The 17,635-nt window shown below is 45.3% G+C and overlaps 1 long non-coding RNA gene and 1 other non-coding gene across 2 annotated transcripts; one reads left to right on the forward strand and one right to left on the reverse strand.

Annotated features, from left to right (window-relative positions):
* The first annotated feature begins 7,241 nt into the window (after nt 1-7,241).
* On the forward strand, nt 7,242-9,551 carry LOC121134274. The gene is made up of 2 exons (XR_005871344.1): nt 7,242-7,371; nt 8,957-9,551. It is a non-coding gene; the product is annotated as an uncharacterized LOC121134274 (long non-coding RNA).
* A 1,950-nt stretch (nt 9,552-11,501) lies between these two features.
* LOC121135559 lies at nt 11,502-11,607 on the reverse strand. The gene has a single exon (XR_005872661.1). It is a non-coding gene; the product is annotated as a U6 spliceosomal RNA (small nuclear RNA).
* Between the last annotated feature and the right edge of the window lie 6,028 nt (nt 11,608-17,635).

The raw sequence follows: 17,635 nt of genomic DNA on the forward strand, positions 1-17,635 counted from the left end.
CAACAGGTAGTCTGCTCAGAGCTGGGGCATTGGATTTGAAGGACAGGAGGGAGAGTGAAGATCTGTGGATCTCACCCACCTGCTTAGCTGGCCTCATTTCTTCTCTGGCAGCCTTGACCAGTGGGCTCCCAGGGAATACCTGCAGTATTTTGTGGCTGGGACGACAGGATGATCAGTGGTTGGAGGAGATGATCTGTGTGATCAGCTGGAGATGAGGGCATGGGGTGGGAGGGTCATGGAACTAATATGAACAGAGATGGGTTGAAACTGGGGAATTGGATTTGGAAGATTGGAGGGAGAGGTGGTGATTCACAGTAAGGCTACCTGCTTGTCTGGCCGGTGTAGCCTTTGGGTTCCCAGGGAGTGCCTGCTGGAGTAAGGCGATGACCGATGAGAAGAACTGGAGATGAAGGTAGGGATGCAGGCCAAGCTGCAGCAGGTGGTCTGCTACAGAGCTGGGGTTGCAAAGGGGAACTAGACTTGGAGCAGTGAAGACCTGCTGCTTTCCAGCCTGCTTCCCCGGCCTGAGTGGCAGGTGAGTTCCCAGGGAATGCCCGCTGATACTGGAAGCAGGGATACTGGGATGAACAGGGATAGGAAGGTTGATGGAGGTCTGCAAGATCTGTTGGAAAAGGGGTCAGGGAGGAAGGGGAGACCACAGTGGGTGTTCTGCCATAGAACTGGGGATAAAACTGGGGGGGTTGGATTTGAAGGGGCGGAAGGAGAGGTGAAGGTCTGCAGTTAGCCTACTTGCTCCCTTTTGCTTCCTTTCTTAACATATGTCTCTTGATGTACATAATGAAATGATGACTGTAGTCAAACAAACCAGTTGGTGTGTGTGTGTGTGTGTGTTTAAAAAAACCCAGCTAGGCAGTGGTGGCACACACCTTTAATCCAAGCACTCGGGAGGCAGAGAGGCAGGCTAACCTAGTCTACGAAGGGAGTTCCAGGACAGCCAGAACTGTTATACGGAGAAACCCTGTCTCAAAAACAAACAAAAAAATTTAATTTAATTTAGTTAATTTTTTAAAAATTAAAATAAAAAAACTAAAATCTATTCTTTGGAAAATACTAGCATGCAATAGGATGTTTCTAACCTTACCTCTCTAGACTGTAACTGTAACTGTAACTTTGTATCCTTCGCAAACCTCTGACTTGTCACCTGTAAAATGCCAGTAATGACCTCCCTCACGGGTTGGTTGTGAAATTAAATGAAAGAACACCTATAAAGTGCTTAAAATAGTCAATGGTAAGTCCAAAGCAAATATGAGTTTTATTGCTGTGAGTTTAGTGACTTTGTCTTATAAAATCAGTTTATGGGGTGGTTGGAAGAAACATGCAGGCGCCTCCGATTAGAAGGTGAAATGAAACACAATGCTAGCTAAGAGTTACAGATCCATTATTTTACTTGAACCCAAGCTGAAAGTAAGTCCTGGTTATACTTGGGATCTTTGGATCATGGGTGTCGACTGCTAGAGTGTGTTCTGTAGACGGAGATTTTATTGGAACCGTCTGTTTCAAAATAAATGCACAGAGACTTAATATTAATTATAAGTGCTCAGCCAATAGCTCAGGCTTGTTACTAGCTAACTCTTACAACTTAAATTAATGACCCCTCTCCTTTTTTTGTTTTTTAAGACAAGGTTTCTCTGTGTTGCCCTGGCTGTCCTGGAACTCACTCTGTAGACCAGGCTGGCCTTGAACTCACAGAGATCCGCCTGCCTCTGCCCCCCAAATGCTGAGATTAAAGGCATGCGCCACCAACACTATCTGGCCAAATTAACCCATTTTTATTAATCTACATTCTGCCACGTGGTGCTACCTGTCATCTTGCATCTCCTGTTTCTTCTGTGTCCTGCCGGTGACTCCTCCGACTCTGCCCTTCTCTTTCTCAGTGTCCTTAGTCTGGTTCTCCCGCATAATCTTATCCTGTCTAGCTATTGGCCAGTCAACTTCTTTATTAAACCAACCACAGCCACATATATTTACACAGTGTCAAGGAATATTCCACAGTTTTCCATTACTGTAACAAGGTCTCAGAGGTAAAGGAAATTATAAGGAAATAAAGATTATTTCGACTCTTAGTTTCAGAGATTTCAGTGTTACACTGAGGCAGAAAGCATGTGACAGGGAAAATTTGTTCACCTCACGTCTGGCATAAAGGAGAGAAGAAAAGGGGGTTGGGCTTCCAATAACCCCTCCCATGGGCATGCCCCTAATGACCTAACTTTCTACCACCCAGTGGTGCCACAAGCAGTCAAGCCATTAGTGCGTGGGTCTCTGGGGGACATAAAAGATCCCAACCATAGCCAAGAGTCACTGCCTCCTACTCCAGCCTTCCACAGAATGAGATTCTCTCCCTCGTTAAAGTAAGTATCTGAGATCTCTGAAGTTCTGCGATGTCCCATCTCCTGTCCTCTCTGATCACTGTCCTTTCTTGAGTACAGTGAGGAGATTATCGGGTTGAAAATTATTATAACGTTTTAAAACTAGCTGGCCTGTGGTGATGCACCCCTTTAATCTCAGTACTCAGGAGGCAGAGGCAGGCAGATCTCTGTGAGTTCAATGCCAGCCTGGTCTACAGATCAAGTTCCAGGACCGGCTCCAAAGCTACAGATTTTTTTGTTTCTTTGTTTTTCAAGACAGGGTTTCTCTGTGGCTTTGGAACTAGCTCTTGTAGACCAGGCTGGTCTCGAACTCACAGAAATCTGCCTGCCTCTGCCTCCCAAGTGCTGGGATTAAAGGCATGCACCACCACCGCCCAGCAAAAACAAAACAAACAAACAAACAAAAAAACCAGATTTTTAAGCTAGTTCCTTCTGTGAGCATTTCTGCTGATCAATGAGGTTGGCAGGTAAGCGGGCACGGCTGGTTTGGGGTTTGTGACATGGGTGCAAATCATGGGTTACTTAATAAGAAAAAAAGGACGATTCCTGACAGTGAGTCACACATATTGAGAGCAGCTGGAATTTAAAAAAAAGAAACTAACTCTAGTTTAGGTTGGACAGTTCCAACCGTGAGGAGACTGAAAAAGTTTTTCTCAGGGATAGGATCAAACTCAGGACCTCGCCCAAGCTAGACGAGCACTCTACCAGTGAACTACATCGCTAGCCCCACCCCACCCTGGCCCTTTGTCTCCTTTGAGACAGGGTCTCACTACACCGCACAGGCTGCCCTTGAATTCAAACTTGTGAGTCTCTTGACCCTCTAGTGTTGGGACTGTAAGTATGTTCTACTACTCCAGTCTTGGGAATATTTTAATAATAGCCTGGCGCTTATGCTGTGGGTCAGGAGACATGCCTGGCTGAAAGCAACTTTTCATCCAAACAGACACACATAGGAAGACGTTAGATGTATGGGCAGGTGTTCAAGGCCCACTTTTACCACTTCTTAGATGACCTTGGGTAGCTCAACTGCCCGTGTGCCTCTGCGTAACAGTGAGACAAATATGCCTGCCGTATAGAGCTGTGAAAAGAACAGAACAAGGCAATGTGTGAAGAGGGCTCAGGACAGCGCCTGCACGCACTCGCTCTCACCAAGGGAAAGCTATTAATACTCCGTATGCAAAAATGAAAACAGTGAGTGTGTTTCGTACGGAAATCTTCTGGGTTTATTCTTTGAGGGCTACCCAGGTGGTAGTGTTTTCTTCACCACTGTAAGATGACTAAACTTATGAAGTCTAAGAAGTAAGCCAGCTGGAAATTGTCACCAATTCCCATTCTTTTCAGTTAGGTGCCTGCAGGAAACCTCGCAAGTCTCGCTACGCACCATCGTCAAGCTTGTGCCTTGAACCGTCATGCATGCTTCCTATGCTGCACAGTCTTTCCATTCTCGGCATCATCGAAGCCTCAAGGCACCACGAGCTCTGCCTTTGCCCACCCACCTAGGGCTTGGTGGGTGAGCAGGGGAAGCCGATTGGGAGGAAAGAGCCCTTTTCTCGGGGCTCTAGAGTTCAGGCAGGGGTCACAATGTAGTGACGTTTATGCTGGATCTGAGCTCAGATGAGTCCCCCACATGAGTTATTCCAGAGTCTCTTACAACCATGACATCCTTTCCGCTAAAAAATAAAAAAACATAGAGATATGCAGGAGAAAAGGCAATAGAAAGGAAGTATGTCTGATTAAAATTACAACAAGCAATGTTTCATAGTCAAGAACATGGCCTTTGAGGGAGGCTTCAGTGGTTAAGAAAAACTGTGTTCTTGCAGAGGACCATGGTTCAGTTCCCAGTGCTCCCAACTGCCTGTAACTCCAGTTCTGGGAGATCCGACTCCCTCTGCTCTCCAAGAGTATCTGCATCTGCATACAAGAGGAGCACATAAAATCATGCAGGCACATGCACATAAATAAATAATATTTTTTTAAAAAAGCATGAGTCTTATACACAGGCATCCGCCTGAGCTAGGGAACAGCCTAAATTGATTTAAACCGTGTCAGTTTCCTTGTCACTAATATGGGGCTAAGAAGTCACCTGGCAGAGTTGTTGAGAAAATGAAGTGACAATATATAGGCAAAGCTTTTAGCCCAACGTCCAGCACATATTAAACATTCAATAAATGGTAATTAATGCTTCTGTGTTTTCAGAAGGCTAGGAGAAATCATATAAATGTGCTAAAACTGTGACAACTAATAATACCAGGTAGTGAATATAGAGGTCTATTGTGTTCTTTATACTCTGTGTTCATCTAAAACTCTTTGTAAATTTTTTAAGTTAAAAAACAAGAGATCCATAATTCTCCTCAACCCCACCACTCAAGACTTGATCTGTTTCCTCACGAAGTATTTGTGAGGAAAATACTTATCTAGGCTGGTGACATGGCTCAGCAGGTTAAGGCACTTTCCACCAAGCCTGATGATCTGAGTTCAACTCCACACAGTGGAAGAAGAAAACTGACTTGCAAAAATTGTCCTCTGGCCTTTCCATGCACCCTGTGGCGTGAATGCTCCTCACATACCCTATACACAAAATAACTGTGATTTTAAAAAGAAAACACTATGAAAAAATTGTTCAAATTGTTGGCCAGGACTGTGTGTGTTGCCAGTGCATGGGATGCCAGGGTCTCTACCCTCAGAAAGTTCTAGTCCAACTGGATTAAATACATAATCACAGAGATACATATCAACCCCTGAATTTGCATAGAATACTCAAAACAAGGCTCTGATGGTGTTATACGGAAGGACATTTAGAGACAGCTCATTTGAAGGACTGAAATCAAAGGCCTGAAAAGAGTTACAGAAAGATCAGTTACAGAAAGATCGAGAGCACCCATGTGGTTGGTGATTAAAGAGCTAGTTAGCCAGAGGGGCTGGGGCTGTAGCTCAGCTGGTGGATGCTTGCCTAGAATCCACGTGAAGTCCTGAGTTCAGTCCCCAGTGCTTCAGGCCAGTGCCTATGATCCCAACATTTGGGGAAGTACAAACAAGAGGGTCAGAAGTTTTAGGCCTCAGTGACCAGAGGCCTCAGTTATGTGAGACCTGGTGCCTCAAAAAAACCCTCCCCCAAGAAGAGAGAAGGGGAGCACTTCAGGGACCCCATTTGTTCTCAAGCCTGAAAGGGGAGTGGCAGGCCCAGGAATCCATTGGAGTGCGCTTTGATCACAGAGAACAGACTGAAGGTGGCATGTTTGTATATGAATGGATTTCTCTGCAAGGAATCAATATAGTAGCTGCCTCTGGGTGTGGGAACTGGAGAGATAGATAAGGTTGGAGAGTGGCTTAATTTTCATGGTGTGAGCTTTACGACAAGTAAAGGGTAATTTTGGTTATTTTTGTGCACACATACTTGTGTTTAACCTAAGTCAGTGGCATACTCTTACTCCTTCCCCCCTGACTGTGCAAGGCCCAGGTCTTAGACATGCCTCCACCTCCATAGGGGCAGTGGATTTTATTGTATCTGTTATTATAGTTGTTCTTTGGTGTCTGTTGGTTAGTTTCATAGGGTCTCACTCACTCTTTGACCCAGGCTGGCCTTGGGCTTATGACAGTTCTCCTGACTTGGCTTCTTAAATGCTGGTGGTGCAGGTTTCAGCCACCACACCATCCTTACTGTATTGGTTCAGAGAGCTTCCATGAGCTCAGCCAGAGCGTCCTCATCCTCCTATGGGAGTTAACCTATGGGGAAGGCAGCAGTGGCACTTGGCTTCCGGTGAGCCAGGTAGCCCTCTTGGGCCTTCTCATGAGGATGCAGCAGGGAACCTAGCGTCAACTCAGGAATCAGGAAGACCTCCACCAGCCAGACGGATGCACAGCTCATGCAGGTGCCAACCTCGGATTCTCCAAGGTTGGCACTACACCCTGCTGGCAGCACAGGGGACTTCTTAATGGAGTCTCTTCTATTCAGGCCTGAAGTTGTGGGCCAGCCTGGGAGACTGAATAGCTGCCTGGGGGCCCCAGCAAGCACAACTGCTGAATCTCAAGGCAACTCTCTAAGCCAGCCAGAGGTAGCCAGCCATATGACACAGCATGCCTTGTTCAGTGCCAAACTCTTAGGCTTTTTCTCAAGCGAGGAATCTGCCTCCTCTGGTCACTAGCTCTACACCACAGAGGAGCCAGGCTGTTGTCGTTGTGGGGAGTGTGTGTGTGTGTGTGTCTGCCAGTCTTCTTGGTTTTTTTTGTTGTTGTTGTTTTGTTTTGTTTTGTTTTTTCAAGACAGGGTTTCTCTGTGGCTTTGGAGGCTGTCCTGGAACTAGCTCTTGTAGACCAAACTGGCCTCAAACTCACAGAGATCCCCCTACCTCTGCCTCCCCAGTGCTGGGATTAAAGGTGGGCACCACCAACACTGGGCTCCCGCCAGCCTTCTTTTCCTTAGAGATTTTGAGTGTTCTGTTGATGGATTTTTTTCTATTGAAATCAAAATTTTTATACCATTGTATGAGAAAAAAATCTCTCTCTTAAAGCTAAAAGAAATTTAAACTATATGTCAAAAGTATATGCTCATGTATTTGTGTGTGCATTGAGTTAGTTATATAGCAGTCACACGGACACCTGACATATTTCAGTCTAAACCAGTGTTTCCTGGTGACTGCTGGACTTCATTCCCCTTCTGCCTTTAGAAGCACCACCTTCTAGAAGGCCCAAGAAGGATGGATGCCAGGGAATGCTGGAGTTTTCAAAGTCTGTAAAGACCATGGCTCTTGAGGCAGTGCCCATGACCCAGTGTCCAGGAATGTGTTCAGGCCTGCACGGGTGACTGCTTCCTGGAGGGAGCTCTAGGGTGAACACAAGAATTTCCAAGGGCTTACGGAGGAGTTGCTCCAGGCTCGGGTGTGGGTGCAGCCTCTGGTCAGTGGCAAAGAAGGGGCCTTATCGGAGCCCCATCTTTAGGAAGGATCATTCTGCTCCATGGAGGCCCTCGACAGCAGCCAGCACCAAGGTTCATCTGTTCTTTGTGACTCGTTCTAGGGCTTTCCTTCTTCCTCTTTCTCATCTTGTTCAATGCAATCATCTGATGGCAACTTGTGTGAAGATGGTCTTTGTGGCCTGCAAGAACAAGGCTAACAATAACTGCAGCGATTTGCTGGTGGTGGGACTGCGGGTTATATTTCGGTGCTTCCTCATTTCTCTCTCTTTCTGACACACACTTAACTTTTGCAGCGGTGGAGGGAATGGTGGTACTTTTCAAGTTCGTACGGGCTTTTTGTTTTTAGTTTTTTTTTTTTGTGCCACCAAAAAACTAGAAACTATAATTTTTGGTTTTATATTGAAAATACAAAATGAACCTCGAACAGAATTTAGAAAAGTTAAAGATGGAGGTACTAGCAAGGCTCTGGATTGTTCCCTTTGGTTTTGGTTTTTGGTTTTTTTCCTCCCCTCTCATGTTCCTAAAGGACTCACAAGTTCAACCTTTTCTCAATTCTGCAGCCCTCATTCCCTGCCCCCACCTCCTGCCTCCAACACCTGCCCGCTGGGTCACCCACTTGAACTATACTCTTCAGTTCAGCTGCCCTCAGTAAATGAACTTTCTAAACTGGGAAAGCAATACTCCACACCGCTAAGCAGGGTCAGTTCCGCTAAGACAGATGGAAACAGAAATGGGACCGCATTCACTTGGTGATTTGCATGGGCCCAGACACTGAAAGCTGGGGCCTCAGAACCCAGCCAATGCCTTCTTACAACTCCTGAAAAGCCACCCCTCCCCTCGTCTCAGGTCTCATTCAGTGACCCTCTACTCCTTAAGGACTGTTGCTAAATGAACCGGGGCTAAGTATACCAAGAGTCATGCTGCCTTGGTTCAAATTTTCATGCTGCCTCTTCAGCTCTGGAGATTCCAGTAAATCTCTGTGCCCTCATCTACAACGTGGCATCAACACAGACGGAATGAGACTGGACCCGGGGCCCTGACTGAGTGTAGCACGCACCTGAGCTATCTTCAGCATCAGTGAGCTGCCATTCCTTCACAGGGCTCTCAACTCACTCAAGTTTCTCACACTTAGATTTCCGTTTTAACTAAAAAGCACTTACATCTGTGGGTGTGACAGCACACATTTTTAATCCCAGTACTCAGGAGTTTGGGTCATGAGGATGACTTGAGCCCAGGAGTTCAAGGCCAGCCTAGGCAGTACAGTAAGACCCCCAGATAACAAACAAAGCATTCGTTTTATTTGAGGGTGATTAGGAGACTCTTGTCTGGATTTTGTCCAAGGTGTCACAGACATCAGCAAAAAAGAATTCCCTGGTTAATTGTTAAGCTTTCCTTGAATGGTTGCTCAGAACAGCTCTGCCTGTAGAGTGAGAGAGAGGGGAAAGGAGAGAAAAGGGAAACCAACGATGGGCAGTGAAAATGAGAGGTCTTGATGCAAAGAGCCATGCATGAGGAGGGGCCCTGGAGGAGATCAGTATTCCGTCATCTGAATGATGTCCTAGACAAAGCTAGGGAGAATAGCTGTGCTTGGTTATTTGAGACTCATAAATGTACATCTCGTATATGGTTCTCAACTAGAGGTGGTTTTGTTCCCCAGGGGACGTGTTACAACATCGAAACTTTATCACACTGAGAGACGGAGGAAGAGGCTCCTGGCAGGCATCACTAAGCAGAGAATCAACACTTTGCCTACAGCAGAGTTGTCCGGCCCCAGAGGCCACTGGTGCGGGAACGGATGAGTGTCCACTGGGGTGCTTTCAGCTACTTCTGTCCCTGACAACAAACACAGCTTCCATAACAGCATCTCCTCTTCCTGCCATCGCTTCAGGACTCCGGCTCACTCACCTCATGGCCTCCTGTCTTTCATTTGGGGAAAGGAAGTAAGCTGAAGCTCAGCAGTAGCTACCTAATCCTGATGACTGTGTGCCGGCAGAAGCCACCTTTAGATAAGTCACTTTCCACTCAAAGGGGCCGTCATCTGAGAAGATTCAATAAAAGGAGCTTTGGCGGTGCCCCCCCAAAAAACCACCAAAACAACAACAAAAAGTTTATCACGATATTAATCAGAAAGGGTTTTCTTGGCTTAGTTAATGCGTCTCACTAATCAAACACCAGAGGAATGCGGTTGCTGCCTGTTGACCCTGGTAACTTGACACCACTATGCTGTGTTAAATTGATAAATCTGTCCAAAAGAATGTTTGCCTCCCTTTACTGTATGACTCCTATGGGGTGTCTTTTTCTAAGAGGAGGAGCCTGGTTTCCAAGAACCTAGGGTTCAAGGCAAGGGAGGCCTCCTTGGAGGAACTGAATCTCCTATGTGAATATATAGCCCCAAACTCAGGCCCTTTGAGGACGTAAGGCCATGTCCCTTCTTAGAAGCTGCCTCCCTACTCACGTCAGATAGGAGAGGAAGTCGAAAGGTCTTTCCATGAAGCCAAGAGCATGGGGTAGGGGTGGGGAAGCACTAGGATATGCTCTCCAAATACACTTCCTCTCAGAACTACCTAACAGAGGGCTGAGATGCCCCATGCAGACACAAATGGCATTCCAGAAAATCAATGACCACTAGTCAGAAAAGTGATAGTTTGGCAGTAGCAAGGGTGGAAGGGGTGGTTTAAGAACAGAAAATACTCAGCCAGGCGTCAGTGGCGCACGCCTTTAATCCCAGCACTCGGGAGGCAGAGGCAAGCAGATCTCTGTGAGTTCGAAGCCAGCCTGGTCTACAGAGTGAGTTCCAGGACAGCCTCCAAAACAATACAGAGAAACCCTGTCTCGAAAAACCAAAAAAAAAAAAAAAAAAGAACAGAACATACTCTGGGTGGTGGCGGCTCACACCACTAATCCTAGCACTCAGGAGGCAGAGGCAGATAGATCTCTTGAGTTGAAGCCAACCTGTCTACAGAGGGAGGTTCAGGACAGTCAAGTTCACACAGAGAAGCCCTGTCTCAAGAAAACAAAAACAAACAAACAAAAGAGCTTATGCTGGACGGTGGTGGGTGACCCACACCTCTGTGTGTCTGAGGACAGCCTGGTCTACAGAGTGTGTTCCAAGAACGCTGGAGCTACATAGCTGAGAGCCTTTCTTAAGGATTTTACGTTGGTGAGATGGCTCAGCTGGTAACAAGCAATTGACACTGAGTTCAATCCTAGGAACCCACAAGACTGTGGAAGGGAAAAAGCCACTCCCAAAGTTTATCCTCTGACCTCCACACTGCACTGTGGCCTACACATGCTCACACATATGCTCTCTCTGTCTCTCTCTCTCTCTCTGTCTCTCTCTCTCTCTCTCTCTCTCTCTCTCTCTCATACACACACACACACACACAAATAAATGATGTAATAAAAATGCTCTAGAGGGGCCGGGCGTTGGTGACGCACACCTTTAATCCCAGCCCTTGGGAGGCAGAGGCAGGTGGATCTCTGTGAGTTCGAGGCCAGCCTGGTCTACAGAGTGAGTTCCAGGACAGTCTCCAAAGCCACAGAGAAACCCTGTCTCGAGGAACGGAGTCTTTGACAGGAGTTGGCACTGAGGTCAGCCTTACTGTCTCAGTGGTGCTCCACTACTCCTTTCTGAGTACTGTCGGCCATCGTGCAGGACGCTATCGCTCATTGGATCCTTTGATCCTTGCAACAGCCAGGGAGGCCAGTTTGCTTATCCATCCCTGAAGTGAAGATGAAGAGAGTCTTTGGAGATGGGGATGAGGAAGAATGCCATCAAAATCGGCCTCTGTGCTGATATGAATGAATGGCAGGCAAGGTGGGTTCCACAGGCCCATGAGACTTGAAGAAAAGCTGCAGGAGAGAATTTAAGAAACCCAAACTAGTAAGGGAGGGAGTGGCTTGGATGCTGCGGTAAGGCAGGAGAGATCTGAGCAGTCTGACAGAAGGACCATCTATCTTGGGATGCAGCTACTTGTGGAATAATGAATCTTTGTGAGTAAATCAAGGGGTTGCTACCTCTTCGGCTCTGGTCCCTTTCTATTAAGTCAATGAAAAAATATCTGCATTTGGTACTTATAAGTATTAAGTCTATTTAAGTGTCAATGTTGTGGTGACTCACACTGTTAGAAATACGAGGATCAGGAATTCAAGGTCCTCTCTAGCTACATGTGGAGTTCAAGGCCAGACCCTGTATCAAATTTATATATATATATATCTTGATAAATTTTCATATCATCCTTGTACAGGGCCCATGCTCATCTTCTCTGTTATTATAATTTTTGTATAGGTGATGCTGAATCCAGCAACCCATTACTTCATAACAAAGAGGAAACATTTCTTTGTCTCAATGGTTCTCCCCATGAGACCCACCCATGAGTTGATCTCAAATTCCTAGAAACAAAATAAGAGATTCTCCCAGCTCAGTTTCCCCCGTAGCCAGGATCCCGGGAACATGCCATTGCTCTCAGCCTACAGTTTCTTCACAGGATCCCAGCTAGAGAGTATGAACACTGTTTCACTTTCACTGGTTTTTTTTTTATGATTTCTTTCTGTTTATGATGAGTCATACTGATTTCTCACTTACAGTAATTATGTAAAGTTCTCTCTGAAGATGAATTTATTTTGTTAGTTATATGGTATAAAGAAAACTGGCTAAACGGGAGTTGGGGAAATAAAAAGCAACTTGAGGGAGAAAGGGGGTTATTTCACCTCACAATTCCAGGTTGTCGGCCATCATTATGGGAAAGCCAAGAGAGGGACTTCAAATGGCTGGCCCTATCCTCAGTCAAGAATGAAGGGAGAGAATAAATGCACGCATGTTCACTTGCTCGCTTGTTCTCAGTTTGATTTCTCCACTCCAGCAACCCATTACTTGAGAACATGAAAGAGTAAGTTTGGAGGCCTGCTCTTGAAGTTCTCTAGGCAGGGGGTTACTTTTGGGAACCACTCACACAATTGACTATGATGTCCTCCCACAGACATGCCTGTAAGCCAACACAATGTGCGCAATTCCCATGGAGACTCCTCCCTCCCAGGTGATTCTGGGCTGCATGAAGTTGACAATGAAAACCAACCATTACAAGGTGTAGAGTGCAGCCTTCCCGCCAGCCTGGTGCCAGAGCCGCATCAGTCCCAAATAAACACACAGGAGGCTATATTAATTATGAAGCTGTTGGCCGTTTGCTTGTTTTCTTACTGGCTAGCTCTGACTTAAGTATTTAATCCATAATTGTTAATCTAAGTATTTCTCCTACTGGAGAAAAGGATCCGGACCTCTTATTCCTATGGCGGCTACGTCATGACTACCTGTGTCTCTTTCCCAGAATCCTCCTCAACTCCTAGTCCCACCTATCTTGCTTCCCTATTGGCCAACAATGCTTTATTGACATATACACAGGGCTTCCCCATCATCTCCTCTTTTCTGTCTAAATAAAAAGAAAGGTTTTAACTTTAACATAGTCAAATTATATATAATAGAACAGTTATCAAGTAAACACATAGTTACAATATTTTGTCCATTAACATTTAGTAAGACTTAAAGAAAATATCATCTATCCTATCTTTGTGAGTCTAAGGTCTTATATGTAGCTTATCTTTTATCATAACTAAGGAAAACTATAATTATAACTGTCTTCAACTCCATCAAATACTACAGAAGAGGCCGGGTGTTGGTGGCACACGCCTTTAATCCCAGCACTTGGGAGGCAGAGGCAGATGGATCTCTGTGAGTTCAAGGCCATCCTGGTATACAAATCGAGTTCCAGGAAAGCCTCCAAAATGATACAGAGAAACCCTGCCTCGAAAAACCAAAAAAAAAAAAAAATACTACAGAAGAATAATATATAAACACTAGAATGGACAGAGATATCTCGCTGCCTGGACAGTCACCCGAAGTTCCTCTGTAACGTTGGGGCATCCATCTTCAGCCCATAGGAGGCCACAATGTGTCTGGAAGACTTCTCAGCAAAGCAGGAAATTTCAAGTTGTACATCTGCATTGGTAGTCTGTCAGTCATTTTCCTGTGTCCTGCAGAAAGTCTCGTAGACTCTTCCATGAAGCAGGAACCCTGAAGGACTGTTTGAGTTCAGCAGTCACTTTCCTGTGGGTCCTACATGTCCAGTTTATACAGCAACAGTCAAGCAGTCCAGGAAAGAGCAGTTTCTTGCCCAAATGACTAATCTTGCCATGTTGAAAGCAAACTCCATAACGAGTTTCTTCAATGCCCATCTTCCTCTCAGACGTAATTGGTGCTGCCAGGAGCAGATATTTCTCATTGTCAAGAAAAACCCTAAACCATTTTAAACGCCATTTTCTGAAGGTCTTTAAAAGGTTTGAAGACTATCTATCTCAAATATATTTCTGTATATCTATAAAACCTAACTTACCTAACTATAAGTTCTGACTATTATAAGTAACCATCTATAGTCTGTATTTAATTATGCATTATGTTTTAAAAGATCAGTATAAACACAATACTTAAACAAGAGGGGAAATATAAATATCACAAAATTGACCTTGAATTTGTATCAATAAATGAAAAACCATACTCATACCAAGTATTCATTTCCATACGATAACATGGTGTAGTGGTTTGTGTGAAAATGGCCCCCATGACTCATAGGGAGTAGCCTTATTAGAGGGGTGATCCTGTTGGAGAAGGCGTGGCATTGCTGGAGGAAGTGTGTCACTGGGGGAAGGGGCGGCTTTGAAGGTTCATGAAGCCAGGCCTAGTGGTTTACTATCTCTTGCTGCTGCCTGTGGATCCAACTGTAGATGTCTCTCTACCTCTCCATCTGTCTGCATGCCACCATGCTTCCCACCATGACAATCATGGACTAAATCTCTGAGCTGTAAGCCAGCCCCAAAAATGTTTTCTTTCATAAGAGTTGCCAGGGCTGTAATGTCTCATCACAGCAATAAAACCCTAAGACATGCCTGGTGGTGGTGATATACACCTTTAATCCCAGCACTCGGGAGGCAGAGGTAGGCGGATCTCTGTGAGTTCGAGACCTGCCTGGTCTAAAAGAGCGGGTTCCAGAACAGCCTCCAAAGTTACAGAGAAACCCTATCTCAAACAAACAAATAAACAACAAACAAAACACTATGACACCTGGGTAGTTTGAAAGGTAGTATATGACCTTTGTCTTCCAACAGCCTCCTCACTCACAGTCACAGATCCGAGATGTATGCCACTGAGTTTGTGTTTAGAACTAAGAATTCAAATTAAGCTATTAATATTAATATCAATTCAAATTAAGCTGTTAATAACACAGGTCAACCTGGCTATACAAGAATTTGGGGAGCCTTAGAAAATTGGGCCTTGAAGAAGGGCGATCCTAGAGAGCTGAAGAACTTGGAATGAATCTCAAAGAGATGGGAGGTAGGCCCTGAAGGGTGCCTGCCACTTTCCCATTTTGGTCTCCATCATGCCTGCTGGGATAGCATGATCCAATCAACTGGCATTTGTAAATAATAGCATTTAGTTTTATTGTCGAGTTTGTTTCAAACACTGCTAGTTATATACTCATCACCCAGACTATCTCTATGTGTGTCATGTTCATGTGTGTGCAAATGCCTATATATGCACAGGAGTGGAGGACAAAGGACAGCTTTGAGAGTCATCTTCAGGAATACCATTCCTTTTCTTGAGACAAAGTCTCTCATTAACCTGGAGCACCAGTTAGGCTAGGCTGGCTGGCCAGAACCCAGTTGTCCCCACCATCCAAGCTGTGGAACCACAAGTGCAGGCCTCCACACTTACTCTTTTATGTGAAGGTTGGGGATCAGATTTAAAAACCTGAGCTACAAAGCAAGGACTTTATTAACTGAGACATCTCTTCAATCCAGACTGACTATTATTAAAATCTTGAACTTAATTTTCATTAAACAACTCTTGTTTTGGGGGGAGGGTGAGAACTGAGGTTTTGTTTGTTTTGTTTGGGGGTGAGAATGTGTGTGTGATATTGTATATACACAGGTTTAAACCCATGGAAGCTAGGGGTCAGTGTCAGGTGCCTCCCTCTGACACTCTTTACCTTATTGGAATTTGGTTTGGTTTTTTTGAGACAGGATTTCTCTGTAACTTTGGAGCCTATCCTAGAACTCAGTCTGTAGACCATGCTGGCCTCAAACTCACAAAGATTCGCCTGTCTCTGCCTCCCGAGTGCTGGGATTAAAGGCATGTACCACCACTGCTCAGTTTACCTTGTTTTTTTAAGACAGTATCTTAGTCAGGGTTCCTAATGCTGCAATGAAACACCATGACGAAAAGCAACTTGGAGAGGAAAGGGTTCATTCAGCTCACACTGCCACAGCACTGTTCATCATCAAAGGAAGTCAGGACAGGAACTCAAACAGGGCAGGAACCTGGAGGCAGGAGCTGATGCAGAGGCCATGGAGGAGTGCTGCTTACTGGTTTGATCCTTGCGGCTTTCTCAGCCTGCTGTCTTGTAGAACCCAGGACCACCAGTCCAGACATGGCACCATCCACAGTAGGCTGGGCCCTCCCCTATCAGTCACTGATTAAGAAAATCCCTACTGGGCTGGCCTACAACCCGATCTTATGGAGGCATTTTCTCAGTAGAGATTCCCTTCTTTCAAATGGCTTTAGTTTGTGTCAATTGACATAAAACTATCCAGGCCAGACAGGATCTTTCACTAATAAAAGTTCACTAATTGACTAGACTGGCTGCCCAGGAAACCCTGAGATCCTCCTGTCTCCTCCTCCCAGAAGTCCCATGCCCAAGGCAACCAAAGAAAGGTTTATTTGAGCTTACAGGCTCAGAAGGGTGAGAGTCCATCACCATTATGGCAGGGAAGCATGCAAGCAGACATGAGGGCTGGAACAGCAAGCTGGGAGCATATATATTAAGCCACAAGCAGGAAGCAAAGAGCACACAGGACACGACACAAGGTCTTTAAGCTCTCAAACCCACCCCCAGTGACACAATTCCTCTAACAAAACCACAACCCCTCAATCTCCCAAACAGCACCACCAACTGGGGACCAAGTGTTCAAACACCCGATATTATGGGGGCACTCTCATTCAAACCATCAGACATGGGTGCTGAGGAATGAACCTCGGTATATATGCCTGTACATCAGGCACTTTACCCACTGAGCTATTTCCTTAGCTACAAGTCATCTTTGAACAGTGTTAGCAGTGTGTTCCTTGGGAGGCCGTGGGACATCGAGTGAACAAGATCTTAGATATTGCTCAGGTTGCCAGTAGGCAGAAGTTTCTGTCCCACAAGTAACCACACAGAGCCTTAATATTACTTATAAATGCTCAGCCAATAGCTCAGGCTTGCTATTAGCTAACTCTTACTTTTTTTTTTGGCAAACACACACACATACACAAACATAAATAACATTTAAAATAAATATTTTTTAAAAGAAAGACTCTTTGAAACAGTGCTATTTCTAACCCAGTAATCAAAGAGCCCTATTGATCCTTTAGAAGTCATCATGATGTTACAAATAACAGTGATGGCAATAGCTCACATTTGCTCAGTGCTTACTGTATGTGACGCCCTCTATTAAAGGCTTCATAGACACTGATCCCTTTAGTACCCACAGCAATATTGCAGGGCTATTGCTGTGAGTACTGTGGTAGTTTGAATGAAAATGTCCCCATAGGCCCGTAGGGAGTCCACTCTTATGAGGGATGGCCTTGTTGGAGTAGGTGTGGCCTTGTTTGAGGAAGTGTGTCACTGGGGGGTGGGTTTTGAGGTTTCAAACGCTGAAGTCAGGCCCAGTGTCTCTCTCTCTTCCTGCTGCCTGTGCCAATCCAGATGCAGAACTCTCAGCTAACTCTCCAGCACCTTGTCTGTCTGCATGCTGCCATGCTAAAATCTAAACCAAACCTCTGAACTATGAGGCACCCCATTTAAATGTTTTCCTTTGTAAGAATTGCTGTGATAGAAAACCCAACTAAGACAAGAACCATTTTAGAGATGAGATGACAGGGGCGCTGAGACGTGAAGATCTGATTATGCTAGAGAGGTCTTGGACAAAACTAGAAAGATCTGACCCCACTGGATCACAGATGGAGATGGTATGTCTCACCAGCTAGTCTCCTTGTCTCTCGATATCCCTCCATCACCTGAATCAAGGGGATCTCCAAGTCTTAAGATCTTCATGAGCGTTAGGTAAAAATAAGCCAGCAAGATGGCTCAACAGGTAAACCCTGACAACTTGGGCTGAATCAGTGGGCTTGCAGATGAGAACTGATTCCTGCAAGTTGTTCTCTGACCTCGACACACACACACACACACACACACACACACATACACACACACACACACACACCACAACCAAACAAATAAATAAAATA

Source organism: Mesocricetus auratus, unplaced genomic scaffold, assembly GCF_017639785.1.
Source record: "Mesocricetus auratus isolate SY011 unplaced genomic scaffold, BCM_Maur_2.0 Super-Scaffold_4256, whole genome shotgun sequence".
NCBI classification, from domain to species: domain Eukaryota; kingdom Metazoa; phylum Chordata; class Mammalia; order Rodentia; family Cricetidae; genus Mesocricetus; species Mesocricetus auratus.